Here is a 12,271-nt window from a genome sequence, read left to right as displayed (position 1 = left end):
AAAAAAAAAGATGTTGATTGATGCGCACCACGGGTTGTGTAGTGATTTCGTTTTTCCGGAAAAAAAAATGCACTGTGGGGAAATTGACGTGGCCAGCCCGAGCCCCAAGGACTTGGAAGTACAGTTAGCCGAGAGAGATCAGTTTCCTCGGAACTCGTGTCCCAACCAACCCACTAACGCCGCTGACAACAAACAAGTTTTCATCACTCTCAACTTTGCACAATTATTTTTTTTTCGGATAAAAGCCATCTGACGGCAGCCAGAATAGAGATTAAAGTCAAAAACATAGTCAAAGGCTCCACAGTGGCTTATTGCCGAGACAAATAATCGGTCTACTGTCAAAATGAAACATATTCGGCATTGTAGTATCGTCGTGCTGATGGAATGACCCGCCCGTCAATATTTACATTGCTGTTCATATTGTCAATGTTTAGTGTTGCTGTCCATATTGTTGCCGATACTGTTGTTGTCGTCGATGTCATTGGTATTTAACTTCGTATTGCTGTTGCCCTCAAGGGGTTATCACTCTGGGCTACTTTTCCTCCGACATCCTACCTCCTACCTCCAACTTCCATCTGATCAACTAGAATACGACTTCGCTCACAGAAATGTAGACTTGTCTAAGAATATTTCAGCAGCACAGTTTTGATCTCCGTCCTACAGAATGGACATCAATTCACTAGAATCAGTACAGAGAAGAATGACCAAAATGATACATGGACTCAGAAATTTGCCTTACGAAGAGAGGCTTAGGCACCTTAACTTACACTCTCTGGAAAGACGCAGAGTGCGGGGTGATCTAATAGAAGTGTTCAAGGTCATCATATTAAAACAACAGGGCAGGACTCGTAGTGATGGGTATAAACTGGACAAATTTAGATTTAAGAAGGAAATAGGCAAGAATTGGTTAACTAATAGGGTGGTCAATGAATGGAATAAACTTAGTAACCATGTAGTGAGCACTGAAACTATCAGTTGTTTTAAAAATCGATTAGACAACTTTATGGATGGGGATGACAGTTGGTGATGGATGGCTGCCTAGTGTAGGCCTTATGGTCTCTTGCAGTCTCCTTCATTCTTAAGTTCTTATGTCTAACATTCGTGGGCTTACAATCCCTTAGCTCATCATTCAGCTTTGCTATTTGTAACGGAAAGATGATTTGATACTTGGAAATTGGAAAATAAGATATTGTAATCGAAATAGTTTTTACTCTAACGAACTCCCAAGTGCCGACGCTGGTGAAAAAAAAAACCGTGGGAGCTCAGAGTGATAACCTCTTCGGTATTTTTTGTCGCTGCGCTGACGCCGCTCTCGTCGACATTGTTCCTTCCACTGTTTGCGGGTATTGTTCCCGTTGTTGCCTCTACTTCTATGCCGAAAGGTTTGACGTGATGACGTGGCATTACCCGTTTGTTTATTGTTTAACTATACCAATGCATTTTATCTATTATTATTTATATTATCATTTTTATTTACTTTTCTTTTATTCATTTATCATTACTATAATTTTTTACGTATCCGACCTAGTTATGGAACAAAAGGTCTCCTGTCGACATGCACTTCCTTTGTAATCCTCCTTTGACAACAAACATCCCTTGGCACTGGATGAGTAGCAAGAAATATTTCTCTTCCAGAAGTCTACTTCACAGTTTGTCTATCGCTAGACAGAATTGATGGATTCAGTTTAGTGATCAGAAAGGGAGATCAATCAGTCGTTCTTGTTTGCGACAGAGTCCTAAGCAGTCATGGTTGTGGAACGAACTACTAGTTCTCGTGGATGATTTTGCAAAATTCGCGACGGATCGCACTTCATCGCTATGTTTTTGTAACTCCACGTGTCTGTCTGTCTGTCGTCCCCCTCCCTCCCTCTCTCTCTCTCTCTCTCTCACACACACACACACACACACACACACACACACACACACACACACACACACACACACACACACACGCACACACACACACACGCACACACACACACGCACACACACACACACACACACACACACACACACACACACACACACACACACACACACACACACACACACACACGCACACGCACACGCACACACACACACACACAATCTTGAGTCACCCTTTTCGTTCTGCGTATCATTTTTCCTTTCATTTAAACAGTTGCCAGATTATTCTGCTTATATTTTCGTTCCTCTGTTCCTCCTTGGCTAGTGAAAGGTTTGAGGTGTGATTGGGGAGTGATATGACTGTAATGTTTAACGAAACAAATGATGAACAGAACAATCGACGTAGTGGTGATACAAGGACGCAACAGTGAATACTCTGATGCGAAGATTCTCTCTCATTTGAAGAGAACAGGTCGGTCCCGGCCCAAATGGATCCCTCAACGAACGTCTTCGTAGCGCGGTAGTTCTGAGGAAGTTTGATGACCTTTCCCTACGGCGTTGTTCCTTAGATTGAATAAAACTTGCCTGGGGGCGAAGGAAAAGGGTCATCAAAGGTCGCCATCAGATGGGGGAGTTGACCCAAGGGGCCTTCGTTTCCTCCAAACGGAACAATCTGATGCCGTCAGCAAGTGGAATCAGATAACAACCCAAATCGCGTCGAAAAGATGAAGAGTGTCTTTAGATAAGGATGTTGGTGACGAATGCGATAAGGATCATGATACCAACATGGTTGCTGAGGTGGTAATGAGGGTGGATGGTGCACTCTTGTACAGTGTTTGGTGAGGTGGTCACCGTTCGGGTGTTTTGTGTACCACGCAAACACGTACCAGAATTAAAAGGGAAGTGAGAAATGGAATCCGTTTATTCTGCTGTTAGGAAGCTTTCCTTCAACAAAAGTGTTCGATAGCTGGTTAAAAGTGTTCAGATTTAATTGTATTTTTTTTTTCGATCCTACCGATAGGTGTGCATGCAATGGGCAGGACGAGCCCAAGAAATGGCGTCATTATCACCACCACGTAACAGTGGTGATGGTTATGAAAACCTCCTATCTTTTTATTTTACCTTTCCAGTCTGTTTCGCCCAGAATGTGATTCTAGCATACATCCGTTTTGCCATACAACTCCAAGAATTTCAAGTAAACGGAGTATATAATGTTTGCTGATTACTCCAGTGTCATCTGAAAATAGCTTCACTTTTGGAAAAAGTGGAGAGTTGTGTACAAAGAAGGTGACACCTGGTGGCTAGCGAGCTTGGGTGAGCGACGGAGGGTCGGGGGTTGAGGGAGTGAGGGGGCGGGGGTGAGGGAGTGAGGGGGCGGGGGTGAGGGCGTGAGGGGGTGGACGTAGGTAGAGAGGTACCCAGACAGATGCGGCGGCGGCTGCGGCGACATGCCTGTGGCGGGGCGGGAGCGGCTGGACGTGCGAGCGACCATGCCAGCAGCCATTCAGACCCTCTGTTGTGTTCAGGTGGCGGACGCGGGGCGCAAAAGTAGGTCACAGGATATCTATTCTGAGACCTCCTCCTCTTCCCTCTCTTACTCCTCCGTCTCCTCATTTTCCCTTCCCTCCTTTCCCTATTTTTTTCCTCCTCCTTCTCCCCCACCCTAATACACTATTCCACCTATCCTCCGACTGAGTACATCCTTTCATGTCTTTTCGCCACCTGTTCCGCTGGCATCCAGTCAGTTCGCTCCCAACCTTAGACGATTCGCCCCCAGTGAACTAAGGCAGTCTATTGATGCAGCAGTTGCCTTAAATCATGTTTAAAACGTTGATGAATAAATACAGGAAGTATCAACGTGTTTAATGGAGGGACCCTGCTATTATATTCCAATAATTAATTTACCATCTATAGAATCATAACCGTGTTGGCAACCGACACGCACTTTCTTCGTCGCTCCCTAAGGTGACAAGCGTCAGACTAGGCTTAACTACAGTGCCGTCAAGACTTACATGTAAATAGAACACAAGGTGACGACTTTTATCTCAGCACCTCCAAACAAATGTAGTCCAACCACTTACATATACATAAAATGTTCTATAACAAACTATTGTATAACCTTATTACTTTTCATTTTGAATAACAAAATTATAGATCAAATATTATACAAAATGTGGATGAAAAAAGAAAACACAAGGAAAGCTCTACAATAAACATGAAGAATCCATAAGATGTCGATATAAAAACTTTAGCTTCGCTGGTAAATTATTGGCACATAACAGCAGAACCCCTCCGCCAAACTCACTGATACTTGCTGTATTTATTCATTTATGTTTTAAACACCTGGATGATGGGTGCCAAGATAAGAGGGAGGGAGGGAGGAGGGTGGAAGGGAGTGGAATATATAGGAAATGGAATAGGTGAGAGTGGTTTCTATGCCTTTTTCTTTTTGGCTACCCCCCGTGTAGGGGGAAAAAGCCTTTGGTATATGTATGTATGTATGTATGTTTTAAAAATTATTTAAGGCAATTGCTGCATCAATAGACTGTCTTAGTTCAATGGGGGCGAAACGTCCAAGGTTGGGAGGAAACTGACTGGAGGCGAGCGGACCAGGTGGCGAAAAGGCTATTGAATGGAGACATTTTATGCAGGAGACGTTATGAACCAGGATCTGAGTAGCGTATATCAGACACTTGCTACGTGGGCACACCACGCTCACCATTACATTACATTACATAGAAGGCATCCACGACTCGTGTGCCGCATACAGAAACAGCTAATTCAGTGAGAGTTGTACGTATACGAGATCCGATCGCCCAAGTGCGTTGAATTTCGACATAGATCGAAACCACATCCAAGAATTTTATCTTATTTGTTTGCTTCTGTTTGTTTGTATTTCTTTTTTCTGTTTATTTGTTTTATATTGTTTTTATTTTTTTCAAGAGTTTTCGTTTCTTGGGATCGGTGACGGCGTCACGAAACTGTCGATCCCGGACGTTTCGGCCTCTTTTTTTATACACCCTTTTAAACACCTGATGAATCAATCGTTTTGCTTTATAACATAATATCAAATTACATTTGGTATATTGTTTTCAACATTAACCAAGAGTACATATAAGATTATCACCAAATAAATAACACAGTTCATCATAGATAAATAAAGATTACAATTCATCACAGATAAAAAAAAAAGAATTATATACAATATTAATCAATGGTAAAATTAGATAAAATCTTAAACATCAAAGTAAGGTTTCCCCATAGGGGTGGGGGTGGCCTTCCAAGTACAAGTATGAGCTGTCGACTTCAGGTCAGAAGTGTCATGACCTCTGGAATAACACGACTCGTTTTCTTACGCATGGAATAGATGATAAGAATGATTTTCTAATACATTATACATTTGACTGAGGCCAAATTTGAGAAACTTTCTTTCAAGTGAAAACATACCTCGATTCCAATAAGTGTTATGCATTCGTAAAAGGATTTTTGTGTGAGAAGATACTTTTGAAATTCCCTTGATAAGTCGCATTATCTTTATCTAAAACAATTGAATAAAATAAAAATTCCCTTGTGAAGGCAAATAAGTTTAAATAAGGCATCGCTTAAAAGCGGTATATACGGAATGGGGCAGAAACGTCAGCATACGAAGACGAACGACAAAGAAAACCTGACCCCTCATCCAGCCAGTTCCAGCCAGGACCTTTTATCAGCTTCGATTGTGTTTCATCTGATGTTCCACACAAGGAGAGCTAACAACAGCTGACTTGTCTTGACTATTGTTTCTTAATGTGGGTTTCCAGATTTCCAGTCAATAGAGCAACAACTATTATCATTTATGCTTCTATCATTATGTACAAAAGAAGGGAGATACAAATTTACATAAGCAGAAGAATCTATTTATCAGGATACATATGAACAGGTTGGTATTCACAGGAACTACAGTTTACGGCGATTCTATCCTTGTAGGCAATAGTGCTGTTGTCGTGAGTATATGCATATTTATATTAAACAAACACCCGCACAATTACGCACACACAAACACGCGCACAATTACACACACACGCACAATTACACACAGACACGCACAGTTATATACAAACACGCACAATTACACACAAACACGCACAATTACACGCACATAAGTATTTGCCGAGACTATTGATGCTCATCCTACAAGGCAAGCGCCTGAACGTGGGATAAGGTAAAGGCGGGAAGGGAAAGATATAGATAACATGTTTACATGCACTGCCGAAAAGTTCCAAATTATTATTATTTTTTTGTAGACAAATGACATTACTTTCAACGCCTGGTGGTTGCAAGACGGTGATAGATGTTCAAAATAAGTAAGCTTTCAAAAATATGTTCATTATTCTAACTGTATGGGTACACTAGGGCACCACGAGTTACAGCTAATTCCTGAATACAACTTAGAAATAAGCGGGACAGCTACGGCGTGCTGGTACATCCTCTAAGGATATACCAACGGCACTGAAAAGGGGTGAGAAATAAAAGGTATACTAGATAGGACGACAATGATAAAGGGTAATAAAGGAAGCGTTCAAGGACTTGGAAAACGCTTAACGATTAGGTCTTCACCAAGAGGCCACTGATATTTGCTCACAAAAAGGGCCACTGGAAAAAAATCGTTTTCCGAGTAGAAATGCTGCGAGCTCAGAGTCGAGGCATTTTCCCAACGAAGTGATCATTGCAGGAGTGAAGCTGAAGACTTAAGGTAGAGACAGACGGTTAATAGTTGCGTCTCGTTTAAAGAACATAAGGACATAAGAACATAAGAATGAAGGAGACTGCAAGAGACCATAAGGCCTACACTAGGCAGCTCCGTATCCATCACCACCTGTCATCCTCATCCATAAAGTTGTCTAATCGTTTCTTAAAACAACTGATAGTTTCAGTGCTTACTACATGGTTACTAAGTTTATAGATTACAGGATACAAATACGGCGAGTATATACAAGAAGTTAAAACGGGATTGGGACATACAGCAGCAGCAACTGTCAGAACTGAAGCGCTCCTCCTTTTTCATGTCTCGTCCTCGTATTGGTATTGTCTGCATGGTGACATGCAGTCAGTACTTTAGGGACTATCTAGGGGCGCCCCTACGGACATGAACCACACATTATTTCCCTATGTTAGAGTAAAATTTCTTCCATTAAAGAAACGACGAAATGTTTTTTGTGCTACTGCTGTCCCCTTGAACTTATCCTTTACCACTTCTATGAATATTTCTTCCTTTTCTGATCTCCTTGTGGTGACGAAAAAAGAATGCTACCACTGCGTTCCTCTGAGTGTAGTAGAAACTAATAAACTACGAACCATTAAACCACAATATCTCGAAAGAGAACTTCAACTGGAACCCGGGTAATTGGGTTAATGAATGCGCCTGAACGCGGTACGGTTGAGAGCAAAAGGAAAGATATTGGAATTGTATTTGTGAAGAAGATGGATGTGTTAGCTTCTAGCGAAAAGAGGCTGAAAGGGGGAGGTGAGAAATATGGGGTATGGTGGGTGAAAATCAGAAGTGGAGAGAGGGATGAATCAACACAGTTAGATAGATAGATAGACTTTATTTGGCAATAAATCAATGTACATGAAGTGCAAACAATGACAAGAACACACAGTTCGAAATAACAAATGTAAATTGCCGATGATAACACAAAAAGCATGAACGCTTATTTCCATTGTGGTGATATAACGGTAAGTGCGTGGTGGAGTGAAAGTTCATTAAAGATAATGTAGGCGACTGGAATTTAGGTAAAATCGGCACAAGTGAAAAAAAAATAGGTAAATATGATACGATAAGATTTCATCTAGAGCTTTGTAATGTACATTGGGACAGCTTGATGAACTTTGGGACGTACACTGGGACAGCTTGATGAACTTTGAAATGTACATCAGGCTGTTCCAGCGACTCCTTAACAAAATAAATACCAAACCAGTAACTCTGGTTACCATTTACCTTATTGGTTCTACCACAGCCTCATTATGGAAGTCATGGCGAGTAATATAAGAAAAAAGAAAATTTGCTTCCAAGGATACATGTATACAAAACAGATTGGAAGATCAACTAATTCAACTAGTTGAAGAGGTTTCAGCAGGAATGCAGTTACTTGAGGTAGTTCTCCTGCTAGAGTAGTTCAGCCAAACCTACGAGTATGTTTCTGGTACATATGTTCAGAGAAAAAATCGGAACTACCAACAGTAATCCTTTGGCGTATTCCAGCAAAGGACTACAAAGGATTATAAAGGCGGAGCATGCCGACAGGAGACCTTTTGGTCCATATCTAGGTCGGATGCGAAAAAAATCATAATAAATTAATAAATAAAAACTATGATAATGTAAATAACAAATAAAATGCATAGGTATAGTTAAATAATAAACATACAGGTAAATAGAAAATAATATTAAATTAACATATAACTAATAATAAACGAGAATCAGACAAATGATCAAACAAAAACAAATAATATGAAATAAATTATGATTACAGCATCTTGCTTAGGGGTTTATCTAAATGATTCTTAAAGCTTCGAACTGAATTACATTGCACTACACGGTTGGCGAAGTTGTTTCTATCCACTTCCAAATTGAACCTTGGAACGTAATCAAGCTACCATGAATGACTGTCCAAGAACCAACAACCGATGTGAAAATAGGAACAACAAATTTGATCTTATTGTTGGCTACCAACACCCATCTACCCGGACACTTATGAGAACGATTCAGAAGGAAGGTGCTCTTGTGAGTGGAGTAAGAGCAAGGGACTCGGTTGGTGAACCACTGAGGAGGAAAACGAAGAAAGTATATTTTGATCTTCAACAAAATATAGACGAAGCAGAAGGGAAAATCTTAATCAAGTGTTACGTGGACCTGATCTCACAACACAAGATTCTAGTTATTAAATTATATTTTTAAAAGTTAATATAAAATGGTGGTCTCATGTCTAAACATATTTGATTTTATATTTTTCATAAAATTTAAACGTATAAATATATATATATATCAATAAATTAAGTTAATAAAATACACTTTTTTGCCTATATCAAATTAGACAAACTTTAAACCACTTTTGCCAATGGTGTACATTTCAGTAAGCTTCTTGTGCCATTTTTTTTATCTATTTTTCCACTTTCGCAACTTTTACCTGTGCCCTTATTGCCGTTCACTTGGTGAAGGGGATTGACATGTGAAGCTGAGAAGAATATGGAATGTCTTGAGTGATATTGGACAACGTTTCCCAAAATTTTCCAATACGTGACCCCTTTTCAGTATTACCTAACCTAACATGACCCCCCCCACCTTTATAAGCCTTCTGAAAACGTATTAATTCTTAAGATCGCAGATACATCACTAAGCTTTATTAATCACAGCAGAAAGAAATGACAAAAAGATATGTTATTTTATTAATGTTTATTAACAAGGCTTGATCTGATATATTTCAATGGGAAGGCTGTATTTGTTATTGTTGTTGTTGTCATTATCATTATTATTATTTATTATTATAATACAAGCAAATCAAAACGTGGGTCTGTGTGACTGAATGTACATATAGTTGGACCCTCCATGACCTCCATGACCCACAGTTTGGTGAGCCCTGATACAGGAGAGACAGGCGTGGAGCAAGAATGGCCGATTCAAGGAGGAAGTGCTAAAGTGGACGAAAAGAGTACGTGGACGAGGAGAGAGAACGAGAGGGAGCAAGAGAGGCATTGAATGGCGGGACAAAGAGATTAGTCGTCGCATGGGTAACGTTTCGGAAACGTTGACCAAAAGAAATTATGGAAACGTTTCGGAAACACTGACCATAGGAAATTATGTAAACGTTTCGGGAACACTGACCAAAAGAAATTATGTAAACATTTCGGAAACATTAACCAAAAGAAACTATGTAAACGTTTCGGAAACACTGACCATAGGAAATTATGTAAACGTTTCGGGAACACTGACCAAAAGAAATTATGTAAACATTTCGGAAACATTAACCAAAAGAAACTATGTAAACGTTTCGGAAACATTGACAAAAATAAATTATGTAAAGTCCGCGGGGTAGTCTAATGGATACCGTGTCGAACTCACGAGCGGATGATCGCAAGTTCGATTCCCGGCACCGCCGCGTACTTTATCGCGTTGGTCCCCGACAGCCCAGGCCAGGCGGGGAGGCGACCCAACCATCGGCCTGAAAAGCCCAGCAGGTTGCTGCAGCTGGCAGGTATGGGCCTACAAAGGTTTCTCACTTCCCTTTTCGTGGGAGCGGGACGTCCGTCGCCTTTGTAATAAGGTCAGTGTCTACACAAAACCTAACTTAGCATTTCCTCTCTTCCTTTTTCAGACATCTGAGTTGGTGAAGAGACGCACAATTGTCTGCTTATTCAGAGACAATATACTGTCTGGGAAAAATAAAAAAATAAAATCCACAAAGCGGAAGACTCCACTTTCTCCATCTCCTCAATGTCGGAAATCAATCCGCTGTGCCAGGGAGGGACGGGGACGGGGTTGCTGGGGTAATCCACGGTGATTCTTTTTTTTATACAATAAACACGGTGACTTTTCTTAAGATCGGCCTAAGTGCAAATGCAGGCTGACTGAAGTATCCAAGTCTAATGAAATTCACAAACGTGTGAAGGTATGTGGTGGCGGCAAGGACTCCCGTCATTTTGGGTTTCAGTCAATCGCGTTACGTTCCTGTTCGACCCGGCGCGGCGCGGCGGTCGCGTGTGAACCCTCGACCCAGAGCTGCATCAAAGATCCCCTACCCACCTCCCTTCCCCTCCCCCTCCTCCCCTCCCCTCCCCCCTCCTCCCCTCACCTCACCTCTCCTCCCTCGAGCCTCGCTCAGTTCTTCCTGACGTCACTCCACAATAAGAACTTTCTCGTTCCTAAAGTCGTAAGGCGAGGCATAGTTTGTAGATCTAAACTCTGCCTCCTGAGGTTCGCCTCGCCAGCTGACAAGCAGAGAGACTCCTCTTTTGTCTTGAGGCGACGCGACTCGCTGCCCAATGGAAGGATCGGATTGCATCATTTCTGAACACGTCATCACGAAATGACGGCTTAAATTCATCACGCCTACATTCATACATGCATCACTTCCCAAGCCTTTACGTGATGTACGTCTGGAAGCATGGGTTCTTACACAATACATATACTGTGATGAAGTTGACCATTGCAAAATTGGGCAAGTTTTGTTTGGCCTACGATCGAGTTCTGGGAGGAAAACAAAAGCACAGTCCATTTCTCGGGGGAAAGCCACATCGCCGCCGCCAGGGGTTTTTTGGCCAAAGGCCGAGATGGGTCAAAACGGGCACACACACACACCCTCGGTCCTTCCGCGTATACAGTGGAGAACCCGGACTCCAAGTGGGCGACACACCAGCAGCCCACGAACCAACCAATTGAGAGGGAGAAGAGGAAGAACAAGGGGTAGAAGAGGAAGAAGAGGAAGTACAAGGGGTAGAAGAGGAAGAAGAAATGGAAGGAGAAGAAGAACAAGAGGCAGAACAGAAGAAGGGGAAGAGAAGAAGAGGAAGAACAAAATGTAGTACAGGAAGAAGAGGAAGAACAGGAATAACAAGAGGTAGAACAGGAAGAGGAAGAAAAGGAAGAACAAGAGGTAGAACAGGAAGAAGGGGAAGAAGAGGAAGAACAAGAGGTAGAACAGGGAGAAGGGGAAGAAGAGGAAGAACAAGAGGTAGAACAGGAAGAAGGGGAAGAAGAGGAAGAACAAGATGTAGGACTGGAAGAAGGGGAAGAGAAGAAGAGGAAGAACATAAGGTAGGACAGGAAGAAGGGGAAGAAAAGAGGAAGAAAGAAGAAGTCAAATAAAAAACAAGAAAGAACGGAGGAGAAAAAGGAGGAGAAAAAGAAAAAGAAGAAAAAGAAAAAGAAAAAGAAGAAAAAGTAAAAGAATAAGAATAAGAAGTAGTTTGGCCTCTTGGCATGGCGTCGCGCCGGCCTGATTTCTACACACATTTCGTTGTCGCCCGCTGTGATTTAACGAAGCGTTGCAAAACGATCTTGTAGTTATAAGGGACTGACACGATTGTGGACCTGCGTCTTGTGAGGATAGACGTTGTTCCTCCGAAGATTTTGTTTTCGTAATTGCCGCCAATGCCTGCTGTTACAGTGAGCAGACATGCACGAAAAAGAATATTCATGTATTCATGCAGCATGCATGTGTTCTTACATATATGCTTGCATATCGACGCACACACACACGTATATATAAAATATCCGGTTACGTTTGAGTTGTTAGCTTTGTGATCAAGACCCTGCGGGTCGAAACGTTAAGGCGTAAAATTCCCCCATTTCTCTTCATCTACTTCTTTCACCTTCAATATTATTTGTCATAATATAGTCAATATATATATATATATATATATATATATATAT

This window comes from Oratosquilla oratoria, chromosome 1 (genome assembly GCF_046742065.1).
Source record: "Oratosquilla oratoria isolate Oo_2021 chromosome 1, ASM4674206v1, whole genome shotgun sequence".
Classification (NCBI taxonomy): Eukaryota; Metazoa; Arthropoda; class Malacostraca; order Stomatopoda; family Squillidae; genus Oratosquilla; species Oratosquilla oratoria.
The sequence above is the reverse complement of the archived record's forward strand: the minus strand, read 5'-3'. Positions refer to the sequence as shown.